This window comes from Opisthocomus hoazin, chromosome 10 (genome assembly GCF_030867145.1).
Source record: "Opisthocomus hoazin isolate bOpiHoa1 chromosome 10, bOpiHoa1.hap1, whole genome shotgun sequence".
Classification (NCBI taxonomy): domain Eukaryota; kingdom Metazoa; phylum Chordata; class Aves; order Opisthocomiformes; family Opisthocomidae; genus Opisthocomus; species Opisthocomus hoazin.
Window position 1 is genome coordinate 14459670 of NC_134423.1, and position 11286 is coordinate 14470955.

At 53.7% G+C, this 11286-nt stretch overlaps 1 non-coding gene across 1 annotated transcript; it reads right to left on the reverse strand.

Moving 5' to 3' along the window:
• Nucleotides 1-346: 346 nt before the first annotated feature.
• Nucleotides 347-429, reverse strand: TRNAS-AGA (transfer RNA serine (anticodon AGA)). Its single transcript has one exon. It is a non-coding gene; the product is annotated as a tRNA-Ser (tRNA).
• Nucleotides 430-11286: the final 10857 nt, after the last annotated feature.

Here is an 11286-nt window from a genome sequence, read left to right on the forward strand (position 1 = left end):
TGAGGGCCATGTTGTGCAAGCTCTCTTTGGACATGAGCAGCTCTAGTTTCAGGTGTAAGGTAGACAGCTGTTTGGGATGTGTGGTGAGGTCAGGTTCTGAAGTTCTGCTCATCAAACAGAAAAGTGGACATCTTACTGGTCCAGTGGCTTCTCCCAACTTGCCTACCTTGTAGATTTGGAGAAGAATTTCCCACCCGAGCAGGCATTGGTAGGGGGAGGAAAGGACAAGTGTGTAGACTAAGGGGTCTTGCTGTGTCCCTGGGTGCCCTGTGCAGCTGGAGGGACTGCATCTGTGGAGCTGAGTCCCATGTTTGCATGGTGGTGGTTGCAAAATGGGCCTGTGCCCTGTAGTTGGCAGGATTCGAACCTGCGCGGGGGAAACCCCAATGGATTTCTAGTCCATCACCTTCACCACTCGGCCACAACTACCTGCTCCAGCCCTCTCGGCCCTGCTGATCACGCGCCCTCTGCAATGACACCTGGCTCCCTGGGAGTTTCAAGGCCAGGTCCCTGCAACTGGGACCTGTGCTGAGCGCAACAGGCACCGGCTGCCAGCCTTCCCGAGGCCTTGCGAGGCGTAACCCCAGGGGCTATGGCTGTAGATGCCAGCGCCCTGTCCTCAGCAGGGCATCTGCGACATCGTGCCATGGGGGGATGGTTTCACTCCCCAGCGGCCATCTCTGCTGCTTCCAGGGAAGAAGGGAAGACAGCTGTGTGGAGACATCTACGGATGGTGGTACTTGTGGGGTGGGATATTAGACCCCACTGTGCTTCTCAGATTTCTCGGAGAGGGACTCCAAGCTGTCTGTGAGCGCTAGGGTGGGAAAATTCCTGCAGGGAACATGGGGACCTCCCAGCAGCACCTCCAGCCCCTTGGGGACGTGGGGTGGTGTTAACCCTTCAACAAAGAGCACAGCTGCCACGCAGGTGGTTGTTGTCTAGAGGGTACGGTTTGTGAGAGTGGGAGAGACCTATGGAAAGGGCAAGGTGCAGCCTGGCTGAGGATAAGAGTGGAGGGGCAAAGGGAGAATAAGTGCGAGGCATTAGAGAAGGAACATTTGGAAAATGGCGTTCAGGAGCCAGTGTGGAGGTGGTGCATCCACAGTGCCTGTCTGCATGCAGAGCAAGGGTGGGAAGTGGTTACAGCTGAGAGAGTGAGCATGAGGAGCGACCTGAGGATCTGTGTGCACTGGGGGCTGGAAGGAGGAGGCCGGCCAGTATGCTACCTGCGGGTGCGGTGGGAGGAGGTCTGTTCTTTACGTAATGGCCCAAAGGCCTGTCTGTCGGATGTGAAGTCACCCTGGAGGCGCTGACCTACGCCATCCAGGCTCCAGCATTGCAGAGACATCCTGAAGTTTACTGGAACTGGGTCTAACAACGTTCATGGTAACTAAGAACTGAGACACGCTCATTTCTCTTTCATTCACATGCGCACCCTCCCACCCCAGAAAGGGATGAGAAGAAGACAGCACTGTCTTCTTCACTCTGCCTGTCCACCTTCTCATCCCGATGCTGTGGCACAGAACCAAGACCAAGAAACATCCCAGGTGTTTGGAGACATGCATACGGTGACCCCTCAGCCTTCCCTTCTCCAGCAAACCAAGCCCAGCTCTCCCAGCCTGTCCTTGTAAAACAGGTGAGCCAAATCCATTTGGCATGGCTGACAGAGCCCCTAGACATGCAGAAATGGGAGTCGGCCACACAGAGACACCGGTGGAGTCCCTGTAATAGCACCTGGCACGCAGTCATCGAGGTCTCCTGCAGAGGAAGTACACATTGAAGAAGGCTTTCCACTTGCTGCTGGGAGCAGATTAGAGCAAGAGAGAAAGCAGAAGCCACAGCATTCAGTCAGGGGAGGACGTGCACCTGCCCCACAGTTCATGCACCTCGAGCAGCAATGACTGCTGAGAGGTTTTGGTGGTGCCACGCTGAGGAGAGAAACGCATCATGTGCGAGGCTGAACAGAGACACTAGATATTCCTTTGTGCTTGGCTGCGTGCTTGCATGTAGGAGGCCTTGCTTTACTGCTGAGCAACTTAGGTGCTTTTTCCCTGCAAAACACCTGGGAGGAGCAAGGTGCATCAGCAAAAGGAAAGGAGGCATCAACCTGACTTCCTAATGCCAGGGCTCTGACTGAGATTGAGGCTCACAAAGGCAGCTTGTCCCTGCATGTTTCTGAAGGCAGCCTCCACAGCTCAGCTGCACACACACGTATGTATTTTCCTGCCACCTCAGGAAGTGTTGTCATCTCAGTCCAGTTTATCAGCCAGCTTCTGTCCTCTGCCAGGGGGTACTAAGGACAGGAAAGTCCCCGCTTCCTGGGTGTACATGCCAGATGTGCTGGGTACACGGGCAGAAGAAATGAGCTCAGCTCTCAAATGTTTTCTGTGGCAGGACTCAAGGTTGACCCTCGGAGACATCACAGGGCCATGATAACCAGGTCAGAGACTCAGCGTCCAGTTCGTTGAGGCTTTTTGGTCTTTCTCTTGCCTGCTTGCTTATTTGTGGTGCTCTGCTCTCCGTTCAGGGAGGTCCACCCTCAACTGGCGGTAAGCTCAGGACAAAGGCCAGTGCTCTTTCTTGCAGAGCAGAGCAGGCGGCTAAATGAGACAGGAGGAGAACAAACTACCACGAGCCTCCAGCTATGCTGCACAAAGTCTTTAATGGGAAGGAACAAATGCAGTGGCACAGAACAGAGACCAAGAAACACGTCTGCAGGGTTCAAGGAGGCGCAGAGAATTTCCCAAGGACAAACTCCACACAAAGCGCTTGCCTTTTCCCATTCTCCTCTACTCCGCTGCAATCCCAGCCCACCAAGAGCAGTCCCGAGCATTGGCACCCTCCCCCTGTCAGCAGGAAATTGAGCAAAGCAGAAGAGAATGAGCCCATTCTCCCGGACATCAGAGCAAAGCAGGGCCAGAGGAGGCACGGCAAGTCCTACAATGCAGAGAGGAGCAGCAGGCTCAGGTTCCCTGTTGCCAGGTGCCTCAGGACACCCAGCCCATCTGCAAGCTGTGGCCACACTCCAGCTGATGTGCAGTCCCTGCTGTCTTTCCGGGATGATCTGCCAGCTTCAGCAGTTCAGACTGCAGCGGGGGGGAGGCAGACACAGCCCTGAGCCACCCAGGCCAAGGGAGCCTCCAGAAGAGATGGGCACCCCGCCGGCGCTGAGGGAGCTCCCAACAGCAGCTGACAGAGAGGATCCCACGGCTGTGCTCTGAGGGAAAGAGGTGAGGATGGGACCCGGCAGGGTCACCACCACCGGGGAGGCCTGGATGGCCACCGTCGAGTCAGCACAGCGGGCGACACAGGGCTCGCTGCAGCTGCTTGCCAGTGGGGTCGGGCCAGAGGAGCCGCAGGGCGTTGGGAGACAGGGTCTGAAGCAAGACATGTCTCCGTGAGGCAGACAAAGCTGAAACACAGAGCACAGAGAAAACACAGACCCCAACATCAGCTTATCTATCATTTCCTCAGCTCTCTCTGCAGATCCACTTTGCTGCCCTCCATCTCCATTATTAGCTCCAATGCCCAGAAAGGGCCTGCAGCTGATCTTGCTAACACGCAGAACAGACATGACATCTCACCTGAAGGCTAGATTTGAAGGACTGGGAGCAAAGATGTGCCTAATTAGCTACTTAATCCACCAGGACCTCCTCCTGCATTTTCCAGTGCAATAGCGTGCATGAAGGCTCTTGAAATGATCCCAGCACAAATAGGCTGGGTTGGACACGTGTCTCAGAACTCACCTCTTAACATCACACGCTATGCCTACAGCTCCCACAATACTCATCGTGCTCTCCAAGTGAACTTAAAGCACCTGTGGCAGGACTGATCCTTCCCCATCTCCCAAACAAACTTTGCTGCATGGAAAAAGGCACTGGAGGCACTTGGCCATTTTGGTACACACCATCTGCTGCAGCTGCACATTCAGGTGGGCAGTCCTCTCTGCCGCTGAACCCCAGTGATGTCTTTCTGCTTGAAAGAATAACCAGCTCTCCCCAGCCACCACCACCAAAACGGAAAGAGGTCACATCCTCCTTTGCTTTTGAAACAGTTCTATTGCAGGGCCAAGCTGAGGCAGCCCAAGTATCAAACGGAGCAGCCGCCATGACAGCAGTTCAGTGCACAGGGAGAGCTGGAGCAGAATCAGACTTACCTCGTTCCTCGAGGAAAGGGAGGCGAGAGAGGAGGATGCGGAGCCTGCAGCAGCACAGCCTTTTATGCTGTGTCCCAGAGCCCTGGGGGGCCACAAACATTCCTTGCTCATGAAGCATCTAAACATCTAGCAGTTGCCACTTGCCAAGGCCTCGCTGGTGATTAAGCCCTCGCGTCTTCCACCTGAAATATTTTCCTCCCACTTCTTACCCTGGAACACCAAAACAATTCATCTGTGTCCCAGCATCATGAGGTTTATTAGTGCCAAGGTCTGTGTCTCGCGTGCAGGAAGATTTTTAGGGGCTTTGCATGATGTGGATTGCCTTATCACATTGCCTTCTTCATGGTGAGTATGGCCATCAGTCACTCTCAAAGTCAGCTACGAGGGACACCTCAAGTCAACTCTCCAGTGTTTTCACTGCAGATGCTCACACTGACCCTGAGAGACATTTCTCCCAGTGGGTCACCATAGACATACAGGATACTGTGGGTAAGTTCAAGCAGAACATCAAAACTGCACAATCGCACATGGGAGAAGAGAATCATGTCTGAAAGGATGTGGCAAAGGCCGCTGTCAAGGCAAGACCACAGTGTGCTGGAGAGGAACCCCTTGCGGGCAGGAGTGATGGCCACGAGGATCCTTGCTTACGCTCATCAGGCTGTACTGGTTCTGTGATCAAAGATATGCCCATGTCCTTCTCTGAAAGGGACCCATGCCCAAATTGACTTGTTCTGCTCAGCAAGGGCATTCTGGAGACCAAAGACCTGTGTGGACGGCCTGCTTTTGAGGACAGGCTCAGGGCAGAGAGCCAAAAGCATATGGCCCTTTCTCCTGGGTCAGAATGGAGTGGCCCAATCCATGAAATTCAGATTTCAAAGGGACGTGGGATCGATCTCCCAGAGTCCCTGGGAGTCGTCGTGATGTGGAAGAGTTGGGAGAAACCCCGAACTTGAGGCAAACATAGGTCATCATGCTGTCGACTTCAGTGGACACGGTGCCCTGGCTGCAGGCTTTTGTGACTAAGTGCACACCAGAATAATAACAGTGTAGAAAGGACCTTTGTAGGTCCTCTGGGCTGACCTCCTGCTCCAAGCACACCAAAATTCCCCAGTACCTCAGCAGCCTCAGCAGTACCCCTCCAGGCCTTGTCCCGTTGACTTCCGCACACTGCTACTGTCAGAGAGGTCACTGCCTTGCGGGCAACTGTCCAGGGCTGCACTGTACTCCCTATGGGCTTCCAGGACATGGCAGTGAGGGTGCCAGCACTGGTGAGCAGATCGCAGTGATACGGGGTGTGCTCAGGAGATCGGCTGAATAGAAGTTTACATGGGGTGCATCTACTGTCACCTCAAGGAAGCCCACTTCTCTGTCTCATTCTCAGCGGCTTTTGAAGTATACCTAGTTCTAGGTTTGATCTGCAGGAACCAGGAGGTTGGAGTGTGCTCCATGGCACATGAAGAGAACCATGAAGAGAACAAGGGATGGATGTGTGCAAGGAATGCTACCCGCTCCGCATTTCACTTTCATGCCAGTGACTAGAAACCCCTAGTGGGTAGAAGGGCTGGGAGGAGGAGAGAGAGTCTGTCCCAGCACAGCTTTCACTGCAAATCCCAGCGGGAGCCTTCACTCTGAATCCTGATAGTTACTTCCTGTCCACCCCCACACATTGCCCCATAACCCTGGGATCTTCTCACCAGTGCTGGCACCCTCATTACCTTCTCCTGGTGACCTACTCGTGGGCCCGGGAGGCTCAGCTGGGAGAGACCCTGTCTGGTAAGGTGGGGACCAGGCCTCAAGCCCCTGCTCAGGTGAAAGCGTACCTCTTTGGTGGATACATGGTTGGAGTGGGTGATCTCAAAAGGTCCTTTCCAATTCAAGCTTTTTGATGACATCTGAGAGGAGGATACAGTTGGCCTTCTGTGCTGCAAGTGCACACCGATGGCTCATATTGATCTTCTCATCAACCAGTATGACCAAGTCCTTCTCCTCTCAGGGCTGCTCTCAATCCAGTCTCCTCCTAGACTGTCTTTGTGCTTGGGATTGCTCTAACCCACAAACAGGACCTTCCGCTTGGCCTTGTTGAACTTCATGACTTTCTCACAGGCACACATCTCAAGCCTGTCAAGGTCCTTCTGGATTGCGGTTGTCACATTGCCCTCCTCATGCTAACCATGGCCGCCATTCCATGGTAAAACTGAGCCATGAAGAACATCTCAGGTCAGCTCTCAAGTGCTTTCAAGTGCAGGCACTCAGGCTAACCTAATGAGACATTTCTCCCCACAGGTCATTGCAGACACACACGAGACGGTGGGTAAGTTCAGGCAGAAGTTCAAGACTGCACAATCCCATACAGGAGAAGAGACTCACCTCCCCAGGGGTGTGGCAAAGCTCAAAGGTAAGGAAAGATCATGGTGAGCTAGAGGGAAGCCCCTTGCGGGCTGCACTGATGGCCACGAGGACCTTGCTTACGCTCATCAGGCTCTGCCACAGGCTGGTTTTTCTGTCCACAAGCCCAGGGAAAATAAGGCAGATTCATAATGAGGAAGAGTAGACCAGAGAGTCAGGAAGGTCTCGTTCAAGTCAACTCTCCATGGGACCTCCGTTGGTATGTCTCTTGAGAACTTAAGCAGGCCCTCATACTTCTTACACCAGAAGTCTGGGCTCACCTTGGGAAGTGGAGAACCTGTTCGAAGCAAGCAAATCGAGGCGTAGGAGGATGATCAAAGAGATGTGCGCATACTTCCCTGAAAGAGACCCACACCCAGATTGACCTGTTTTGCTCAGCTAGGTCACCACAGAGGCCAAAGGCCTGCCTGGATGGCTTGCTTTTGAGCAGAGGTGCAGGGCAGGGAGCCAAAAGCTCTTGGCTTTTTTCCCAGGGTCAGGAATGGGGTGGCCCATTCCATACATTTCAGGTTTTAGAGGGACATTGGATCAGTCTCCCAGAGCACCTGGGAGTCATCGTGATGTGGAAGAGTTGGGAAAAACCCTGAACGTGAGGCAAACATGGGTCATCATGCTGTCGACTTCAGTGGACATGCTGCCCCAGCCTCAGGCGTGCCAGGCATGCCACAGCTCATAGCCTCTCTCCTCCAAAAATTCTGCTTTCCTCTAGGCCGTTTCCACACATTTTAGCACCATTCCTGAATCGGCTGATGCCTACTATGAAATACTGTGCTGCTGCCGCCTTTCAAGGCACTGCCTTCTGGTGGCTGCTTAAGGGCTCATGAAATTCAGTGCCCCCCACAATAATGAAGGTTAGAAGAGGCCTCTAGAGATTGTCTGGGCCGACCTCCTGCTCTGAGTAGACCAAACTTCTCCGTTAGCTCAGCAGGCTCCAGGACTTGTCCCATGGACTTCTGAATACTGTTCACTTTTGAAGAGCTCACTGTCTCTTGCGTAGCTCTTCCAGGGCTGCACTGCAGCCCCTGTCACTTCTTTTCCCACAAAGACAGCCGGCATTAGCCTTGTTGCATTTCTTGAGTCAAGTCATATTGAACCGGAACATCTGACAGGTATAAGAACCTCCTGTAAAACTGCATTCACCGTGCCTCTTATTTGGCTGGGACACCTCATGCACATCTATAGATATTTACTTTGTAACTCTATTCTTTGCATGCTAGCCTTTCTCCTCGGTCAGCAGGGTCCCGTTGCGAACTTTGGACGATGATTGCTTTTGGTGAATCCTTGTGGAGCTGGCCCAGAGTGGGTCATATCCCTATTCGCCACGGTGAGTCCCTTTGCCACTGACCACTTGGGACAACTGTAGTTGGTAGCAGAGGGAGAACTTTTACCCCAAATAAGAGGGTTGTGGTGAAACAGAATCGATTGGGTTAAATTAAATTATTGCCCACTGAAATACATTCGCGTAGTGAGAAACAAAAAGACAAACAGAAAACACGACCTTTCCTCCCTCGTATTCTGGCTCAACTTCACTCCTCTACTCCAGACTGCTGTACCCACCCATGTGGCACAGGGGAGATGCATCTTCCCTCTGCTCTTTCTGACCCTTGTTTTTGTTTGTTTTTTTGCTTCCTTCTCTCTCTCTTTGCCATTTTCCACTCTTTCTGGATTCTCTTTTCATAGGGGCCACAAACTTTGTTGATGGCTCAGCTGTGTCCTGTAGTGGGTCTTCTGTGGAGCTGGAGGTGGCTGTGTCCACCACAGGTCAACTCCTGAGCTCTTTACACCCAGGCCACCCTGCAGCACCCCCTCTCCCCTCCACTACCAACACCTAGCCCCATGTAGCCAACACAGTGCCCACTGGGAATATCTGCTGAGCCCTGCTCCTGGCTGGACTTGACAGTGGGTACAGCAGCAAACACACTAGGATGGAGAAAAACCCCAGGTGGTAAAGTCTGTCACATTGGTGTTTCCCACACTAGCACCAGCCTGGTCCTCCTGCCCTCCTGCAGAGCCCCGGAGGTCCCCACCTGTGGCAGGGAAGTTAGGCATGGAGCTGTCTGGAGCAAGCAGGCAGCCTTGTTGCTGTGCAGGTTGGAGAGGAACTGCTCTCCACCGAGCTCATGAGGGCTGCAACCCTGCCCAGAAATCCAACTCCTAGGGGCTGCAGGACTGTGCCCAGACACAACGACCTTGCCCTACCTGTGCTGAGCTCGCCTAACAGCTCCGGGCTTGTCCTCCCTCCTGACACAGCCCTGCCCTTAATGCAGCCTGCCAGAGAGCCAGAGAAACCCCTCCGCTCTGTGCCTGGTGCCATTCCTCTCCTTCCCAGTATTGCCAGGGATCGGGATGACTCCCGCTCACCCATGGCAGGGCCAGACCAGCAGACTGGGTGCTCACCCGTCTTAGAACCGGTCAGTGACGGCGAGGGATAAGGCGGCCATTCTGAGGCCAGTGTGTTTGTGCATGTGTCTGCTGGTTCCCTCTCCTACCCACAGGCCAGAGCATGCAGCAACCAGAGAGAGGAGACAAAAGCAAAAGTGGGGTGGAGAGGGCTGGGGTCTGGGTGCAAATGTGAACATGCGAGTGTGACTGCAACGGATTTCTAGTCCGTTGCCTTCACCACTAGGCCACGATTACCTGCTCCAGCCCTCTTGGCCCTGCTGATCACATGTCCTCTGCAATGACACCTGGCTCCCCTAGGAGTTTCAGGTCAATGTTCCACTCCAAGATTTGCAGTTGGGACCTTCACTGAGCATGACAGGCACCTGGTGCCAGGCTTCCAGAGGCCTTGAGAAGAGTAACTGCAGGGGCTACAGCTGCAGCTCCCAGCATCTTGTTCTCAGCCAGACACCTGAGATGTCCTGCCACAGGTGGATGGTCTCACCCCTCAGCTGCCATCTCTGCTGCCTCCAGGGAAGAAGGGCAGGCAGCTGTGTGGAGACATCCACGGATGGTGGTACTTGTGGTCTATCAGACCCTGCTTTGCTTCTCAAGTTTACCTGAAAGGGAAGCCAAGCCTGCTGTCAGCACTGGGGCCGGGACACTCCTTCAGGGCTGATGGCGACCTCCCGGTAGCCCCTCCAGCTTCTTGGGGACATAGGATGGTGTCTACCCTTGAACTAGGAACTACAACACCTTCCACGCAGGTGGTTGCTGTGTAGAGGGAACGGTTTGTGAGAGTGGGTGAGACCTATGGAAAGGGCAAGGTGGAGCCTGGCTGAGGAAAAACATGGAGGGGCAAAGGGAGAATAAAGGGGAGGTGTGGGTGAGTCATAGGACAGCAGAGGAAGCTTGATTTGGTGGAGTAGGTTTGTCCAGATCTTCTTGCCAGAGCTGTCAAGGAATGTCCAAGGCCAGAGCAGGGACCAGAAAGCCAAATAATCTGCAAGAGCGATCACCTCCATCACCAGATGACGGTAGCTCCAATTCCCTTTTGGCACTGGAGCAGGAACATTTGGAAAGTGTTTTTATGGAGTCAGCGTGGAGCTAGTGCCTGTGGCAGTGCCTGTCTGTATGCAGAGCAAGGGTGGGAGGTGGTCACAGTTAGTGGGTGATCATGGGGAGCAGCTTGAGGAAGTGTGTGTGTGCAGGGGGCCGGAAGGAGGAGGCCGGCCAGCCTGTGAAGTCGAGGAGCCGACAAGTGCATGGGTGGCACAGTGGTGAGCACAGCTGCCTTCCAAGTCGTTGGCCCATTGGCTGCGTGTGGCCTACACAGACAATCTTTTCTTCAGCCAGCCTGACTCCACGGTGTCTTGTAGCTTCTCCTGCTCAGGAACCTGACTGCTTTCTCCTGGGATTTCAAGCAGCTCTCCTCTCCTCCCCACAGCCTTGAGACCAACTGAAAACACTGATTTGTGCCTACTGAGAAGGCTCCAGGCTGGTCTTCTGTCTGCAGTGCTGGTACAGGACCCACGTGAGAGGGTTTTTTGGCCTGGCCCAGAGCTAGTCCTGCTGCTGCTGCTGGTTGCATAGGCAAGAAAAGCATGCCACTGTGGCAGGGTACAAACAAAGATCAGTAACCTAGGTAGGTATCAAGGGACACATTGTGCTTCATGAGGACAGGTACGCAATTTAGGCTTTCTTTATGTAAAAGTCTCACTGGAATGAATTTACTCTCCATCCTCCTCCAGCCGTTCAATCTCTCCAGTGGTGACTGGTCAAACATGGGGGTGGTCACAGTACAGTGCCCTCCATAATACAGCTGAGCACATGTGTCCAATTCTTCCTGCCGCCTCATTAATCCTCACCACACACCACGTATTTTGCATCACCTTTCCTTCTTGGCATGAACATCACTCTCAGGAGATGCCACATTGCCTAGTCTCCTGCTGCATTCCTTTACACCCTGTGCCACTCACCTCTCCCCATTTCATCCCTCTACAGCAGCACAGGGAAGAGCTGTAGCCATGTTGGCCTGCAAAGGGCTCCAGTATTTTCTTTGGCAGAACACGGGCAGCCTGGGGAGCTACAAACCCTATGAAAATGTGTTGTCACCTCAGCCCAGTTCGTAAGCCTGCTTCTGTTCTCTGCCAGGAGGTACTCACAACAGCCAATGAAAAGTCCCTGCTTCCCGAGCACACAAGCAAAAGCCCGCTGGGTACACGGGCAGAAGAAATGAGCTCAGCTCTCAAATGGTTTCCATGGCAGGACTCAAGGTTGACCCTCGGAGACATCACAGGGCCATGATAACCAGGTCAGAGACTCAGCGTCCAGTTCGTTGAGGC